Source organism: Rhyacophila brunnea, unplaced genomic scaffold (genome assembly GCF_057557595.1).
Source record: "Rhyacophila brunnea isolate RB1 unplaced genomic scaffold, BYU_Rbru_1.0 scaffold_6, whole genome shotgun sequence".
NCBI classification, from domain to species: domain Eukaryota; kingdom Metazoa; phylum Arthropoda; class Insecta; order Trichoptera; family Rhyacophilidae; genus Rhyacophila; species Rhyacophila brunnea.
This window is the reverse complement of record NW_028233276.1, coordinates 36,024,424-36,039,688: the sequence shown is the minus strand read 5'-3', so window position 1 is coordinate 36,039,688 and position 15,265 is coordinate 36,024,424.

The window sequence follows — 15,265 nt, the reverse complement described above, 5'->3', positions numbered from 1 at the left end:
TTTTTTTTGAAACTTCAAAACACCTTATCTCATAAAATTCATAACTAGGTATAATAGACAAAGTGCGAAGTGCCATATAAGTAATTCAATCTTATGGAAAAAAACGCTAACTTCATTGATAACTCAGTGCAAGGTTATGTTTTTGACTGTCTGTTTTTTAATTAAAATATTAGTGTCTTGTATATTTTTGTCAACATATTTCCTCGTTTGGTAGGTATTATGCATTGAGATTGTTCGTAGAAATGCCTGATATAATGCGGGTCCTTGGTTCGATCTTTTTCGGGGCACAAATTTAACGTTTCACCTGGCGCGCAGGTCAGCGCAGGTGCGCGGGAAGAGCTGTGATTGGTCGACAAAGTGCAGCGGTCTTGCAGCCGATGCCCCCCCCCTCGCCCCGCAAGATTTTGGGCTTCTTATTATTTTTTCACACCTTTTTTAAAAATACCAATTTTCATTTTAATTATTTATAATACTTATATCGGTTCAATAACTACGACAGACAAAAATGAATCTCAATAATATTATGTATGTATTTATAATTTAGTTTATATCAGTGCACTTAATAAAATAATATACTTATAGATATAACAGGTCATGAGGCCCAATGCCAGTAATGTAGTGAAACAGTAATGGAATTAGTAAACAAAGTAAAACAATCACTATCACATAAATATATTGTGACCTAAACAGGAATCGAACCCGGAACCTCCGGATAAAAGGTCAGTGCCTTACACACTGTACCATGATTGCCGTATAAAGTAAGAAATGTGATAAAAGCCGATTGATTTGAAAACTTGATTGAAAGATCAATGCATTAATAGTGTGTTTTCGTAGGTACTATGTAATTTTTGATATTGTAAGTCCAATTATGTTTTTTCATCATGTATGTCATATATAGATATTCGACATCATATACCTACGTATCCCACATATTAAATATATATATATATATGTAAATATCCGTACCTGAGGGGCAAATTGCTTTAGTATTGTTTTGAGAATTTCGGGTTTCTGTTATAAGTACACTTAAGTGTGAATTAGGGATATGACTAAATTAGTTTTGTGATTATCCAGTCGAACCTGAAGGCGGCGGTGTAGTTTTGATTTTAAATGATTCATCAACGAAAATACTTTTTTGCAGTAGCCATATTTTTTTCTATTTTTTTTTCTCTTTTAAAACTACATTCTGTAAGAATATTGGTTTTATCATATTGCTAAGGATATCTATAAACAATATTATTAAAGTTGTCGCATAATTTAATCAAACGCCGATAAAATAAGATAGTGATGTCAGATGGAATCCAATTTAAATATTAAGTAGATAACTACAGTAGAACCTCGATATAACGTACTTCGGATATAATGGACCAAATATCCCTTCAAATGTGAAAATTGTTAAAAACATCTTGTTAATGCTATACATGTTTAAATCCAAGTGTCATCGCTTGTAAACAATGTTCTGTACATGATAATCTAATAACATTAATTGACTATTAGTCAGATAACGAAATTCAACTATATTACTTCGAAAGTGCAAACAAAAGAAGATTCTTTTTTTAAAGCAAGATTACCGAAAGCAAGCGCGTCGACATCGAACATTAACCTCCACTCCTGGGTATGTCGAATAAACAGGATTTTGTTTGTGTTTTTATAACACGAACTTTTGGCTTTAACGGAACCCCACCCCCCTCACCCGCATTAGTCCGTTATATTAAGGTCCTACGAACTGTAATAAAATTTGAATTTTGCCCGCGTGTCATTCAAAAATGGTCCTGGTGTCACTTAGTGACACATATGTCATAGGTTTGCCATCCCTAATCTAGCATATATTGTGGAGATTGAGCGAATGTCGAGTTCAAATGCTTAAATCTATTGCCATTGTGTATTTTCAACTATTCAGTAGGTATACCAATGAATGAATACACATTGACCTCTCCAAAGGTCACGGTACTGATGATGACGATGACACCTCAACCGTTGCGTTATCTTGCTGGGAAAACGGTATCGCGTATGTAACGCAATAGCTCCTATTCAAATCCGATTGTGGTCGCGAGGAAAGAGCGCCCGGATCGTTCACCTGCTGTGATCTGGTCGCACACCGTGGACTCAATTGTTCCTGCTGAAGTATGACTACATAATAAAATAGTTTCAAAGTAACCTAGCATATATTCACATTAACAAGAACGAAACAACTATAAAATACGGCAATAATAAGCATATTTATAACTAAATAAAAATCATATGATAGACATGTGATATACAACAGTTTGAGAACCGTTGAAAAAGTATTACTTCTTTTTTGAATCTTTGCATAATATTGTCTTTATAAAACTCAAATTCCACTGGGCGATTCTCACCCCGATTGTCTGGCCCGATCGCTTCCCGATATTGAAATGTCATTTTGGACCGTTACCCGGAGTTGTGACCAGAATAAAATAATTCATATTTTTTCGCATAACTCAGTTGACGATCGGTGATATTTGTATCAACAATTACCGGGAACGTACGCTAATCGTCGAACCAACGGGTTCACCCATCGTCGAATAACAGGTAACAGTCCAAAATGACATTCATGATTGGATGCGATCGGAACAGACGATCGGCGTGGGTCGAAGGATCTGATCTGATCTGATGACTGAGGCATGTAATAACTATATTTATTACACTATGGACTTATTTTAACATTCAAGTAGACGCTCATGGCGTGTTAATGATGTGTTTCACCTAATCGTTCCATATTATTAGTACACATTCCCTACTTCTTCAGCCTGGTTTACTGCCTCAAAGAGATTAGTATTGCCAAACTTTTTAATATTCGATGAATTATTGTATATAGGTGCATAACGTTGAAAGCAGGTAGAATACTCAATGTTCCTTATCTTCAGTTTCTGCAGTATTAAGGTATTAATAATTGTGCTTCCCTTCCAACATATTATTAAAGCTTCAAACACATTATGATCACGTTATGTGCTGTCAAGTGTTGTCACAGTAAGCTGCCACTACGAGAGAAAAGTTTGCAATATCATTTTTCTTGGTATTTAAAATGTTATCAGACTGATTATCCCATCCCGTAGAACATTTCGTACCTTTAAATAACGAATATTGTCAGTTAGCAAAATCTGCCCAAATCACCAGAACAACAATGAGGTCACCTCACGCGCACCGCGCTACTTCGACACCCGCATGACCTAATGAACGTTTTTTATCATTTTCTACATGCCTACACATTTTCGGCTCACATGTTTTTTGTTTTTAATGGTTGGCACTATGTATTTTCTATAATAATAGTGTCTATAATTTCTGTGTATGTCCATTAACTATGGTCGCTTGGTTGGCTTCTGTTCAAAATAGTATCTATGGATGCAATATCGTATAATATCAAGTTATTTTCGTACGCACAAATAGAAACTGTTAAAATTAATTTAAATTAGCATGAATAATGATAATTCAAAATACTACAATCGAGTAAGCACTATGTATCATTGAATTTATAGAGATAGTAATCATTAAAAAAATCTGCGGAATGGTGAAACCATAGATTAAATTTGTCGCCGTGCCAGCACATAACGTGATGACAATGTATTTGAACCTTAACAGTCTTTACCCATACCACATTGCTAAGAGGTCAATATTTTTTCCTTCTTTATATTTTAATATTCAAGCTCTCATCTATATATATATAAAACAAAGTCGGGTTAGTTACACCATTTATAACTCGAGAACGGCTGGACCGATTTTTATGATCTTTGATTTGTTAGATTTGTCTCCGCTCGGAATAGCAGAATAACTATTAAAATATCGGATAAATTACGGAAAAAATACATTATGAAGACAATTCATTTTCTCATACATTTTGACATTTTGAAAAATGACCTCGCGCATTCGAAAATAAAAGAAAATCACAAACAATTTTAATCCATATACAACGATACATGACAGAAAGAATAAACAAGAAACAAATGAAAGGCGTTGTGTGCATTATCTATCCTTTGACAGTTGATTAAGTTCAGCCTCAGATAATCCCGAAAGACTTTGTCGTATACTCCGGTGAATTTTGGAGGAAGTTGTCCTGCCTGAATCTTTTTTACTTCTTCGACAGCGTCCAAAAATAAAGCCAAGGATAAAATTACATGATCTCATTGCTGGTATTGCTCATTATTTACCTACCAATTTCAAAATCCATCCTTCGAACTTCATTCGACAATCGATCTACGTGAATAATCGAGCCGATTACCAGCTAGGTGCGCAAATAGCTATTTCGATCGTGATTTTAAAACGGTAAGTTGCCTTCGAAGATGGTCACTTTGTGAGGTTATCAAATTTGTGATTGTGTGTGCATCGATAACTGCTTCATTATGTAATTTTGAATTATGTGATTAATTTTCCAGTGTTTATCATTTGATGATTCGTCAAAATGCTGACAACTATTTGCTGCGATTTTGTTGATTGCTTAAAATCGAGACGGAGCGCCTCACTTTCATTCGGTTGAACCAAGCCAAACTGCGATCGGAGGAGTATATTCATTTACGCGATGCAATCAGCACCGTAGGAGATGCAGCTAATGTTGGTCGATTGACTATTCTATCGGCGATGTACATTGGCAGCCCACGTCATATGCATGAATATGCGCTAGATGCAATGAAATATGTTCGTCATTACGGTCGTCCAGATCTATTCATCACCTTTACATGAAATCCGAAATGAATAGAAATTGTTCAACTGCTACTCCCCGGACAAACATCAAGTGATCGGCACGTGTCTTCAAACAAAAAATCCTGTCGCTGATAAATGTCGCTATGTAAAGAACCTTCAGCTGACGACAAACATGCGAGTTATATTGCTAAACGATCCGTCTGCCGAAAATTTCTCTAAGCAATTTCTGACTATCGGTAACGGCCGTGTTCCTGTCGACGAATCAAACGGATTGATTTCGTTTCCGCTGAATTTTTGCAATTTTGTGTCAACAATTGGTTGAGTGAACGAGCAATTCTTGCGGCAAAGAACAAAGATGTGGATCACTTAAACTTCACAATTCAAAATCAAATCGTTGGTCTACTGCATTCCTTCAAATCTATCGACTGTGTAAGTGCTCAGCCGTAGTAATTTGGCGGGCGTGGTGCGGCGGCGTCTTGCGAAACTCAAACGTATAGCCATGTGTATTATGCCCGAAAAAAGACACTGTCTAAGAACATTTTACACACGGTTATACGTTTGAGTTTCACAAGATGCCGGCGCGCCACCCCCGCGTGACCACTACGTTCTTGCACTAACAAACGAAGACGAAGCAACCAACTAGCCAACTGAATTTTTAAACTCATTGGATCTTCCTGGCTTGCCACCGCATAATTTACAACTGAAGGTTGGCTCGGTAGTCATCATGCTTCGAAATCTTAACCAACCAAAACTATGTAATCCATTTCATTTTGGTTTGATTTTTGCACATTTATTGAACTTAATTCATTTTGAATATTCATTTTAACTTAATAAAAAAATGAATTTAATTCAGCTAATAAGTTAACACAAGATTATTGATTCTGAGGCGGTACGAAGTTCGCCGGGTCAGCTAGTAGCATATAAAGATTAGAAACATTAGATATACACTGATCCATCAATATCTTTTTATTCCTCATACCCGATAGGAATCATTCTATCTTATTATAACAATGTGCATTCAGTAATATTGTATGAAATATGTGTGATTATTACACGCACAATACAACTAGGTTTAAAAAAAGAATGTTGATAATTTCAAGTACATAAATACTTATCGTGTATAATGAGACTAACATATTATTATGAAACACATAAGATATTTTTTAATAGGTAGCGTATTATTTTTCAAATAATTAATAGATAGGTAGGTACATTGTGAATTTACATAATTCAACATTGTGTTTATTGAAAAGGACTTTGAATGTTATGTACTTATATATAAAAAAATATTTATCCTTTCAAATGCGTTCCGTCACGGTCAAAATCCATTAATTTGACCAACTGCAGAGCGATAAATTTAATAATATTTATCATTGACCAAATTGCGTTTGAATTATAAAAAATCACCCCTAAAATTATTGTAGGAACTTGTACTAAAGGGTTGAATTCTTGGAAATAATATTATCTATTCATCCACTTTTTGGTTTTTTTCGTGTACCAAAATTAAGTGTTTGTCAATCTTTCAAGTACAGGCAGAAAAGGATCAAATTTTTAAAAATCTTTGATAACTTTTAATAAAATTTGTACGATGTTATAATCAACGTCATTATTGATGCTGCAATCCTATGTGTTTCTCAGTAATCTCCAGGAAACGTTTCCACTCTTCTATGTATGTGTAAGTTCCTTCTATAATCTTAGCATCAGCGATGCTGTATCTCTTTCTACACATTCCAACCACTTGAGTCTAAGTCTGCTGACTCCCCTATACTCTTTCAGTCTATTGAAAAGGAGTGACTTGAGTGGGCAGTTGTCTTCCAGTGTTGAGACATGGCGTGTTCGATGGAATCGTCCCGCTTTTATATATGAAGCAACAGTGACCTCACTGTACACTTCATAATATGGTTAATGATTGAATCTTCCACGCCATGTGATTATTTACAATAGGTGAACCATTTAGATAGTGTGGTCTACGAAAACTATAGAATATCATATCATCAAAATATAAACTGAAAAAAATACCGATTTTATTCAAAATAAGTTGTTTTATACTGGCAGCAAATACATAGATATGAATTAAATAATTTACTATCATTTTTAATGTACGTAGGTTTTAAAACAATTAATAATATTGAGGGAACCACAGTTTGACAGTAACTTCCAAAAAAAATTAGAGTGAATTTTCTATTTGAATAATATTGTATTATGTCTATCGTAACGTCTAACGTATGCTGTGATCGATAGACTATAAAATATACTTTTTGAATATTTAAAAAAAATATATATATATATATAATGGTATTTAATCCGGTATGTATTTGTACCATATTGATTTGAGTTTCTAAGTATGTCCACTGTTTCAATACATACGTAGTCCATCATTTCATAGGCATCAATGATATATCTACCTGTACCTACAGCATATGTGATCGATAGACTATAAAATATACTTTTTAAATATTTAAAAATATATATATATATATAATGGTATTTAATCCGGTATGTATTTGTACCATATTGTTTTGAGTTTCTAAGTATGTCCACTGTTTCAATACATACGTAGTCCATCATTAAAAACTTTTATTTAATTCTTTAATTCTTTAGTTCGAAGCAGACTTGAGAGTGGGTCTATTGTTTGGGCACCGCATCAGTTGAAGTATGGCCTTATGGTGGAGAGGGTTCAGAAGAAATTCTTGAGACTCCTTTATTTGAGGTTGTACGGATACTATCCGTGGCTTTATCCAACTGACTTTCTCTTAGGCATGCTTACATACTGCAGTTTGCAATTTAGAAGAAATCTTTATTTAGCTATGTATTTTTTTCGACTTATACGAGGTATAAATGAGAACTCTGCCATTCTGGGCAGTGTTGACCTGTGTGTCCCTGATAACTATCTTAGAAATAGAGAACATCAGTTGTTTATTCTCCCAAGGTGCAGAACCAACCTGCCACTGGTAATGCCAATTGGGAGGGCGATAACTATGTTCAACGAAATTGCTTCGGGTGTTGATATATTCCACCTACGTGAGGATGAGTATAGGTGGACGTTATTTTATAATTTTTTAAAATAGGGTCTGCCTAACTCATCCGGTGTATTTCCATGTACCTATATAATTAATATTTTTGTATGTACATATTTCTACTGTTTAATAACATATTATCTATCTCTTTTTTATGTCATGTTGTGAACGTCTTAAACTTATAATTTGTAATGTCCACAATATGTAAAAATAAATAAATTGAAAATTGAAATTGAAATTGAAATTGAAAATTGAAAATTGAAAAATTGAAATTGAAATTGAAAATTGATCATTTCATAATGTTTCTTTTCATAGGCATCAATGATGTATCTACCTGTACCTACTAGGAATAATGGGGATTCAAATCAATTATTTCAACTACATATTTAACTTATGGGATATTATTTAAATAATCCATGCTATAACTAATTCGAAACATAATATGTGTAACAATGCAGCTGGATAAAGAGACATGCCTTAAAATTACTGCTTTAGTATTTTTCTTAAATTAAGAACCCTATTATAAATATGTAATTCGGGTAAGTTATTATTATGGAATAAATTAAATAATTATGTCTTTATAATAATTATGTCTTTATAATAATTATGTCTTTATAATAATTATGTCTTTATAATAATTATGTCTTTATAATAATTATGTCTTTATAATAGTAATTGGAAGTCTTTTATTTAGTTGGCATTATTACGAGTATCCTTAGTGAAGGATCGGAGTTTTTTTCAATTTTGATTTTTCGAGTAGGTACTAAATTCAAAATAATCGCTGTTTTTATTAGTATTTTTGTTCTGGAACAAATATTCATTGTAGTGCTTTCCTTATCGACTGCAAATATAGAGTTTTAAATTTATGTTTTTTACATTTTCATATTATAATAACAACTAAATACGTAAAGAAACGTTGAAGGGTTGACGCCTTGCCTCGTTGCTAGTCACAGCATGTCTTACACGGCTCTCGCATCTAAACTCGCCTCGTCTGCCGTACAGCCATAAATAAAACCTTCCAAGAACGTCGATCCGGTGTTGCATATGAAGACCGCGCACATCTACCTAGCGACAGTCGCACGTAAGCTTCGAAAAGTCACATTCGTCCAATCTGCAGAGCTTCATTTGGCAATGTGTGTTTTGTGAATAACGATTACGTCACATCGACGTATTCGACACGTTGCAGGCGGACGACGTTTGGTGTGAGAACCGGCTTACGAATCTGATACACTTCTCGCGGAGCAATACATTTGACTTAAGCAGTACTGGAAAATTTCAACAATTCATAATAAATCGTTAATCTAATACTTAAGTGAATCAAAAACGCTTATATTATTACGATAATATAGTAAATAAAAACAGACGATTCTCGCTTATATTTTTTCGACATTACATTGAAATCATTTCATATAGCGTTTTCCATGACTTTAAAAAGTAAAATTGAAAAAAAAAACTAATGATTGAATATCTTTCAGACGAATTACTTATATTATTTTGTTTAATTCATTAGACATTTATCATGAATAATAGTATCTGGAAACCCTTCGATTTGAAGTGAAGTTTCCTCTTTTATTAAATCAAATTCGGTTCGGTCGATCATAATAACATTTTTTTAACCGCAGCTAGGAAGACCAGTCCGGTAACCTCACCCCGGTGATGTTATTGGTAACAAGACGGTAAATGTAAGCCGCAAGTATAAGACATATAACACGGAGTGTGTCCACGCAGCGTATATCCGGCCACACAGGATACCTCGAGGGGAGAGATGCGCGAGCCAAAAGACACGTGATTACTATTAGGTACCTACCTTCCTCATACACGACGTATAAAAATACTTAGCGGTTTTAATATTGAATTATAAAAAAATCGTTGGTACAAGTCGGTTATGGGGAAGCCAGCGGCAAATAAATTTTGAAAATAGCCGGTATACTGGATTATTTGTTAGGTTGGGTTAGTTTAGGTTAAGTTAGTAACAACACCCCCTCAACGATACGCCACTGCGCACTTCGTTGATGAATTTTCCTAGCTCAGTCGGTGGAGGGGTTATTAATAATAACGCTGTTTCCTTTTGAAAAAAGTCGGTAATGACTTGGTTTTATTTTCTTGTAGGTAGCGTCTAGTAAATAATATTTTTTACAGGCCAAATGTAGGTGAAGGCGGCAGACAGGAATACGTGACGACCGATGACTGCGAACGCGAGAGATGTTTCCCACCCGTAGGTAAACGGGATGTGAAACTCTCCCCGGGGAGTACTTCGGCGTTCAAGAAGTGAAGAGATGCGCGGCGAAAACTGGTGAGACTGGTCCAGAGTGTTTGAAGAGAGGCTGCTAGTAGAGATGAGACTTGTTCCCGAGGGAGGATCCGGTAGACTGATAAAAATCTCTCGGATGCGCCCTCTTTTATAGCAGCCTCCCTTATTCTAATTGGTCCAAAGAGTTTGAGAAGGGGTGACCAAAGATTCTACTGTGTCCGTTAATTTCGTACTGCGTAATATCTCTTGTTTATTTAATAGGAATTTACTGGATTGTCAGAAGGACCAAGTATCAAGAGATAATATATTCTGTGCACGTGGATGGATATATTGACGTTATAAAATATCGTCTATCTAATTCTATGGATTTTATATGAATTTATTTAGAGCATTTAAATAGCTATCTCCGGCATAAACTCGCGGTTTTAGTCTTATGCCAGGAGTAAACACACGATTCTATTAGCGTTTAAGTTACATACATTTACAACTACTTACTAGGTACCTATTGACATAATAATAGGCCCTGTAATTGACATCCACCGACCTTCACATAAACATTTGTGATTTTACGATGTAAACTTGTCTGTTGCCTTTACCCTTTACAAATACATATTAATCCTATATTCATATAATCAGATATAATTATTATGAACACAAAAATCGAATAATATTTCCTAAAAGTTGAATTTAAGGAACTCTATGATGCTATGATTTGTTTTCGCGCGCTTAATTCTTTTCTAGCGGAAACATTTTTGCGTACGTACACCGATGCACACATATACCAATGCATCGGCCGGCCGTTGGTGCGTCGCTATGCCCGTTTATCTACGATACGAACATGTCCCGACATGTTTGGCTTTCCGTTGCTATGCGCGAGACATTTTTGCGTACACACCGACGCACACACACCAACGCGTTGGCCGGTGTTGCCATGCTATGAATTTAGGTGTTGCCACTCGCGTATAATTGATTCTATAATTATTAGTTTGCTATTAATGAGTTTACGGATCGAAATACTATTCGATTAGTGTGTTCCACATGACATATTAATTAATTTACATACACTTTTAATACTAATCACTCGCTACCGCGTTCTTCTTCTTTATATCAGCAGTTATTCTTCTTCTTTCATACTATTACATAATATATTCTATATTTTACACTCTTATAATAATCTCTCGCTACTGCATTCGTCTCTTTATATTTAACAATCATTCTTCCCCTTTTATACTAATATACAGTTACATAATACATTTATATCTAACACTTTATAATAACATAGTCACAGGTTTTATTGTGCAGAACAAGGCAATTTCACATCCATCATTCTTTTATACTGTATTACCTTGTTCGTAGCAATCGATGCCCCGTTCGATATGTTTACATATCGGACGGGTAGCGTAAAAACCTGTGAACCGATAAACAATTATATATGATTAGACAAGGAAGCGTTTTAGGCGTTTTACTAAGCCGTATAGTTAGAGATCAGGTTTACATGTCGGCTTATTACTAATTAATTTATTAAGCGAAGAAACCTACCTACAGGTAGGTGGTGACAATTCGCCCTCCCCCGATGAAAGCCGACATGTACAGCCTGACCTCATCGGCCGCCTATACCTTCCTTGTTCAACCATTATACACATAACATATTTATTTTAGTTTCATTTTTCCAGCCTCGGATTAGGATATTATTATATTTACTTAAGTGTCCGATATGGAAGTATTATTTGTTGTCTCGAACGTTTTGTACATATCGAGCCATATTTCAGAAAAGTTTACCCTAAAGCCTTATTATTTATGATAATCCTAATATTTATGACTACTTAATTATCTTAATTTATAGATGGTTTTTGTTTCCTGTCTTCCGGATATACGGCAATTATTTTGCCGTTCTATCCAGGTCCTTAAGACATTTCGTTTTCATTTACAAGTTATCGTTACAATTTACAATTTATAATTCACGGGTCTGACTGCAGCTCGGTAGAGAATTTAAGTAATTGCAGTCGTTGACTTCTTCGAGTGCCAATTTTACGGGGGCGGGCGTCTTCAGATGCTCGCGCCTTACTCATTCTTTTGTTAACTTTCTTTCGATTCTTATTCACGTTCATAGGAATAGGTGTGGCCACATCCATTCCTATGGTGATAATTGTTTTGGGTGTCGATACTTGCGTCGAACTAGTTGATGGCATAGTCTCCTCGCAAATACTGGGAAGTATTTTAAAAGGACGTATTCTTCTCCATGTCCTTTCCTTAACCTGTGCTAAGGGCAACTCGTCTTCCGATTCCTCACGTCGCGGTGAAGGGGTTTGGGGTCGTGCACTACCCCGCTCCACCTCCTCCGGTATCGCAAGTCGTTCGGAATCGTCGTCCAAAGCACTGGGTTCGGCGAGTATGGCTTCCATCCGTCCTTCATCATTATTGTCATTCTCGTCCTCCACATTTTCGGTAACTTCCTCTTCCGTTGGAGGGTAATACTTTCTAATATGATCGATGTGGAATTTGTACGGACGTCCACGTCGATCTACGTAGAACATTACGTCGCTGACTTTCCAAATGATCCGATGCGGGCCGCTCCATTTTGGATCGAAACCGGCACACGCACCAGGTCGTTTCTTTGGGAATTCCCTCGTAAAAACGGAGTCCCCAACCCCGTATGTGGGTGGTTCGGGTCCACGTTCTTGCCGACGCCGTTCCACGTACCTTGCTTGGTTGGCCAATACTGCTGTATTCATCTCGGTTCTATCTCGCGCTACCTCATAACTGCCGATATCCCGCAGAGGGTTCGACCAGTAGCCCGGCGTACTCACTTTCTGCCCCCATAATACTTCAGCTGGGGAAAAACCTGTAGCTGCGTTTTTTCGGCGTCTAAGATCGCCTAAAATTTCGGTAACATGTTCATCCCATGTATTTTGTTCCAAACCGGCCAACCTAATTCGTAACCCTTTCTTAATTTCTTGATTTCTTCTTTCCGTGGGGTTTTCTCGCGGCATCCATATGGACGTATTCCATTGCAAGGAATCCCAGCGTTCAAGTGCCGCAATCCAGGCCGGGTGATTAAACTGGGTTCCATTATCGGATAAGATTGCCCTTGGGCTACCGTAGCGTAGGATAATATTATCATGGATCAAGGGTATAATATTACCCACTACGGCGGATCTCATCGGAAAAGCTTCCGTCCATCGTGAAAATAAGTCTATTATAACTAATAGGAAGCGATTCCTTTTTCGCGATGTAGGGTAAGGTCCCATAATATCGAGGGCGAGAATTTCCCACGGCCTTTTGGCCTCTACGTGAGTCGTTTGGGCGGCTTTGGGCTGTAGGGCGCCTCGTTTTCGAGTGGCGCAAATGCTACAGGCCCGGACATAAGTTTCCACTTCAGTCCGTCTCTTATGCCACGCGAATCCCTCACGAATTGCGTAGTCGGTTTCTAAAGCACCTGGATGCCCATTTTCGTCATGAAAAGTTTTTAGTACTTCTTTAGTTAACGAGGCGGGCACTACGAGTTGTAAGTTCTGCCCGCTACCTATTCGTACTAACGACCCGTTTCTAATAGCTAATCCCGTAAGTCCTCTATTCGAACCATCGTTGGAGTGAATTTGATGCATTAGTCCTCTGGTTATCGGGTCAGTTCGCTGGCGTTCGATAACCTTTTGCCTTAGTGCTACGGTAGTTAGCAACATAGCCGTTACTGGCTTTGATCTGCGTATAGGAGCGGCCATTCGTTCGTGTTCTTCATCAGGATTTTTATTATCATCGGCGGGTTCTTGGGGAAACCGCGAAAGATGATCGGCTAGATGATTTTCCGATCCAGGGCAATGCTCTGTGTCGAAGTTGAACTCACTCAAGAGCATTCCCCACCTAGCAAGTTTGCCTTTTTGATGCTTCGCTGTATTAAGCCAAGTTAGCGCTTGGTTGTCGGTAATAAGGGTGAATCTTCTATCTTCGAGGTACCCCCGGTATTTAGTGATTCCCCATACTGCGGCCAAGGTTTCTAGCTCATTGCTGTGATACCGGCTTTCGGCGTCGTTAACTCGTCTGCTCGCATATGCGATAACATCTCGGCCTCCGCTATCTTTCTTTTGAAAGAGCACAGCCGCAATTCCATGGCCCGAAGCGTCGGTTTGCAGGCAGAAAGGTCGTTCAAAATCCGGTCGCGCAAGTCGCAGGGGTTGTTTCAGTGCCTTTTTGATTAATTCGAAGGCTTCTGTGGCCTCATCTGTCCACCGAAATCGAACTGTGGTACGCAGTAAGCGCGTTAATGGAACGGCCATTTCCGCAAAACGATGTATGTATTCGCGAAGCCAATTACATAACCCGAGGAAACTACGCACCTCCTTTCGGGTGGTTGGTTGAGCAGCTGCTTCTACCTCCTGAAGGTGATGTAGCTGGGGTTCGTTGCCGGTGGCAGTAATACGGTGGCCCAGATAATCCACCTCGCGACATCCAATTCGGCATTTCGCCGGTGCAACTCGTAGGCCGTGGTATTGTAACCTCTCAAACACTAATCTCAAGTGATTTGCATGGTCCTCCCACGTTTTACTGTAGATGATGATGTCATCTAAGTACACCATGCAACATTTATTGATTAAACCCACAAGAACCTCTTGGGACATCAGTTTTTGAAAATGCGTCACTCCGTTTTTCAAGCCAAATGGAAGCACACGGAACTGGTAACTGCTGCCATCAGCGGTGGCAAAGGCAGTCAGCGGCTTCGTGTCCTTATGCAGCAAGACCTGCCAGTACCCAGAAACCAGGTCCAGGCTAGAGAAGATGGTTGCCGTGCCTAGATCCTTCAAGGTGTCTAGTATTAATGGCAGAGTCGCTGCTTCTTCTATGGTTTTGCTGTTAAGTTTTCTAAAATCGATACAAAATCGAGATGATCCGTCTTTCTTGGCCACTAAGACTACAGGAGAACTATAACTGGAGGTGCTCGGCTCGATCACACCATCAGCGAGCATTTGCTCAACGTCTTCCTGTATCTGCTTTCGCTTGGCCTCAGAATGTTTATATGGCATCAATCTAAAAGGAACTTTATCCTTTAGAAAGATTTTCAGCTCGCTGGTCCTACTTGGAGGACCTGAATCAGCAAATCTGTCTTCAAAGTCCTTCATAACTTTGGTCAAAGAGATGCGTGCCGCTTCAGGTATTTCCGGATTTAATTCCGCCAACGTTATAGGTCCGCATGGTTGATGCGGTTTAGTGGTTTGACAATGAATGGTTTGCCTCTTCTTGTCACCGAAGTGCATGCAGCGCCTTTTCAGATCAATGACCGCTTCTTGTTTACTCAAGAAGTCCAAGCCCAGTAGTAAGTCCACGCTTAAACCGTCAAACGCGAGAGCGTTCA